We start from the raw sequence: 4,494 nt of genomic DNA on the forward strand, positions 1-4,494 counted from the left end.
ATTAGCTCTGATTATCGCAATGTCACATTCTGAGCGTGTGTGGAAAACAACAAGTTTGAAGTGAGATGGCTGTGGAAGCTGCAGGCATGGCGGCGGTGAGCGGGGAGGAAACCCTTTCGGGGAAGAATGTGTTTTCGCTCGCCATCCAGCGTGTGCCGGAATGGAAAATGTAGGCATGCATCTGATGCTCAGACAGGTTACGCAAGTGTATTGTGCAAGTGAACATTCTTTCATCAGCATGCTATGGCTGTTGGATTAGCACAGTCTGCTGCCCTCTATTGTCTACCTGCGTCTCACTGCTGGTGCCACGAAGCTCTAAGAGAACGACCAGGCCACGGTGATTACATACTGTTATGGAATGCTACAGTATAGGTGATGTACCGATGTGACACCTGATAGTGAGTTCATGATGCAATATTCTCATGACATCAGACATGAAAACAGAACATAGCTGTAAGATTTGTGTTTAGGCAAGGCTGCAATACATGTTTTCCCTGAATGTGGTTAATCGAATTTTGCAGCTTCAAGTCTGAAGCTGCAAAATTCTGTTCATTTAGTCTAAATTGATCAAGATAAATTGAAACTTTGTTGATCCCTGTGGGGGAGACTGGGTCGTTGCAACAAAGGAAAAGGATTCAGCAGGGGGAAAAGGAAAAATAGAATATATGCACACAAATGAGCACGAAAAACAATATAACTAATAAAGCAAACAAAACAATAAAAGCAATAAAATAGAGGTATGAATTACTTACATACATGGGTTTCCATACATGTGTTGTATATAAATCATGTAAAGTAAATATTTAAGTATATTTAAATATAAGTACCACAAGGTGCACTGTGACTTTTTTGTACCACAATATATTGTGACAGCATATTGAAAAATGGGCTTCCTTTTTCTGGGACAGGGAACAGTATATCACCTTTATACATAGTGTGTTGACATTTTGATGGGGTGTCACCTCTAATTCCTTCCCCTCCTCAGACCAAGGAGAAGATCTGAGTCCTTTAACCTGCTGGGAGAAACAGGTAGTCGTGCAAAAAAAAACCTTCAGATGGCGACTGAGCATCCATGATCAGACAGCTACATGTCAGACAGCAGCCTTGTGGTCTGAGCTGCAGTCTAGTAACAGGATTCAACACATGAGAGTGGGGTGCATGTGCTGGTTTCTGCTTGTCTGACAGCACCAGCAAATGGGAAGCGCAATTAGTAGCGGCAGCCCCGGACTGAACCCTGCAGAGAGCAACTGATGTGAAGTGCCAGACTGTGAACTGACCGCTGATGTGATGTGAAAGTGCTGCAGCAGCTCTGTGCGCTCCTGCAGAAGGTGTTTAACCCTTCTCAGCTTAACAGCAGCCTGCATGCTGTTTAACCTGTACGCTGTGTATAGGATGTGTGCTGTGTGGATCTGTATATTCACACCAGTGTCTCAGGTCACTATACTGCAGCACCATGATGACCACAGCCAGTTTCACCTTGTGGGACCCATGATAAACCAGTCTCCATGCAGCAACTGCAGTATGTTAGAGTCTGTGTGGGGCTTTAAAAGGTGCAGGATTATTATAGTTTGGGGTTTTTCATTTTTATGTCGTTTTTGATTTTGATTTCAATTTCAGTTTAGTTGTGGTTTTCAGAGTAGTTTTCCGTCTGGTAGTTTTCTTTAGTTTTAGTTCTAGTTTTGGTGTTTTTGGTAGGGGTGTTATGAATTTGAATGTATGAATGTATGAATTTTACAATTAGTGTTCAATAAAAATAGCCGATCTTTTAACCTGCATATGAACAAAAAGATGAAAACTAAATTCAGCTATATACGTACGTATATATGTTTTTAATTTTATTATTTTATTACTTATTTATTTATAATTTATTCGATTTTTCAGTCAGTTTTACAAGTAGACAAGATAGTTTTTGTTCAGTTTATTTGAGTAATAACTGAATATATATTATTATATATATTTATAACTGAACATATATATATTCAGTTTACGACAGTGCTTCTTAACACCTAGTTTGTCTTAATTTACAATATCATAACCCGATATGCTGTGGAAGCTCAGTGTTTCAAATGAACTCTGATAAAAAAAAAATATTGATTTAATCCCAAATTTGATGTCCACTCAACGGTAGAAAGATAAAGGCGTAAAGGCCAGTCCATTTAGGGAAATCTGTATAATCCAGCAGCCAAACAAGCCACTGTGCAGGTTACACAGCCTAATGCAGTGAAGCACGGAGGAGTTCAGCTGGTAAAACTGCCTTCCAGCCTGAGGTTATTTGAAGTAAAACCTGCTTGATTTCTCTGCAGCACAGAGCCTTCGGTCAGGTAAGAGCTCCCGTTTCTTCACATCTCCACTGAAGATCAAAGCGAACCGGCCTGAATGCTCAACATCAGGGTGTGGGATGCATGACCTGCTGATCTGCACACATCACTGATGGTCTCTAGAAATACTTTTTCCATAAAGACGTTGCTTAGCTGTCATTTCAATGCCTCTTCATTTAACTAGGATGTCATTTTATTAGGGTGCAACTGTTATGGGTTTTTGAAGGCCGAGGCTGATATTTTTGTATTGAAGCTGCTAAAAAACTACAAGGATTCAGTGTTTCCTCCAGAATTTGATTCTTGTCAGGGTGGAAAAGCCTCTGAAACAGCATTTAGACCATCATGGGACACTAAAACTCTCCACTTAAATCCAGACTGATGAAATTATTTTAGTGTCAGCAGAGTGACCCATCACACCTATAGGGAAACTCTGAGATGCATTACTGCCTTTAAATGAAGAATTAATTGACAAAAAAACATTACTAAACATTTAGAAGAATAAACAAAATTGAACAAAAATCTAATTTCATTGCAGGTTTTACAGACTGTTTTTATGTAGCCTAGGCCAATATCTGATATTTAATAAAAGGCCAATCAGCAAACTGATAATATTAAGTAAAATTCAAATTGTGAGGTTAATAGCTAATAAATGTGGACCAATTTGGGACCTCAGTTGTCTTGAAACATGGAGACTAAAACAATGAAAATAATTTTGCTGTTTTGCTGCTGTCACACAATTACTGATAAAGAGGACTTTTATTTTGGAATCCAACACAATAGAAGGCAAATTAATCTTCATCCCTGACATCATCTCAGCCGCCTTTTACATTATCTGGAGTTTCATAACTTCCTGTGTGACCTGCAGTGTCAGTACAGCGGTCAGTGTTGTTTCTTCTTCTGCTCTCTCTATTGGGCAGGAGTACTTAACACTAAACCCAAAGGGTCATTTTGTTTTTAACCTTTTTTGTGTTTCAAATATATATTGTTTTGTTCCAATAAACCTCATAGAGCCCACAGTCTGTGACTTTTCCTAAAATAGCATCATTCATCATTTCACAGACTTAAAACTAGGCAATAAAACAAAGACGTTCTAAGCATTTATACGTATTTCAGCCATAAGGTCAAATTTACCCCCGCCTTATTTGGCATTGTCCAGATCTGCTTTAAAATAATGAGTAAGCCTATGAATCTTTTAAACATGCTTCATTTTCTCTCAGCTTATCCTCATTTAGCAAGTGATATCTGCATGAATTTTACAGAAAAACATCAGATTTTTGTGTGAAATAAGTGCAGTAAAACTAGATGGGGTGAAATTAACCTGTTGGCATTTTTAGCAGAATAATGCTGCTAGAGGTTTGGCTGTTCTAGTGTTAACACGGTGCGGACCTCACTCTGTATATTTAGGCGTCTTGATAAACCTTTGAAGGAAAGGATGATAATCAGATGATCACACCCCTACATGTGTGGGATGCCACCTCAATAGCCGGATGTGTTTGTGCGTCAGATGAGAGGAAAGAGGCCACCCAGTGGATCCCACTGTAACTAGGCTCAGCAGGACCCGGGCCAAACCCCACCCAATCAGCCTTATGGGCCGTTGCTTCTTGTGATGAAGGTAACCAAATACTTGTTGTCATGGAAATGGTCAAATTTAAAGATGAATATCAGCACAACATCAGCTTATCGGCAGCTTCAGCTCAAAAACACCGGTCTTGGTATCGGAATATTGTGTGTGTCGGACCGTAGTATTTATTTATACAGTGACCTGTCAGAGATTGATCCACCCTACTTTCCGGTTTAAAGGCTATCTGTTGGGATGTGCACCATGTATTAATAGAGCCGTGGTAGAACGGCACACACCCTTTCCGGGTGGGATGGCTGGAGGGTGTGACACACACTCCATGTACCACATGGAGCAGTGAAAGGGGAGATGAAAGGAGTGAGGATAAGGACCGGTCAGACTTAATGAGAACCAGGTCATCTTCAGAAAAAACATCTAAATTAGGAGCTGTAGAGAGAGTATTTAGACTCTTGTCTGTTGCTCCTTCCGCCACTAGATGGAGCTGTTGGCTCACTGTTCACTCAGGATGGACCTGATGGTACCATGGCACCAGTGCTGCATATTAAAGTGGTTGATGATGTGGAAAAATTGACACTGACAGTTTGGCAGACAGTAGGG

The sequence above is a fragment of the Centroberyx gerrardi genome, chromosome 5 (genome assembly GCF_048128805.1).
Source record: "Centroberyx gerrardi isolate f3 chromosome 5, fCenGer3.hap1.cur.20231027, whole genome shotgun sequence".
Taxonomy (NCBI): domain Eukaryota; kingdom Metazoa; phylum Chordata; class Actinopteri; order Beryciformes; family Berycidae; genus Centroberyx; species Centroberyx gerrardi.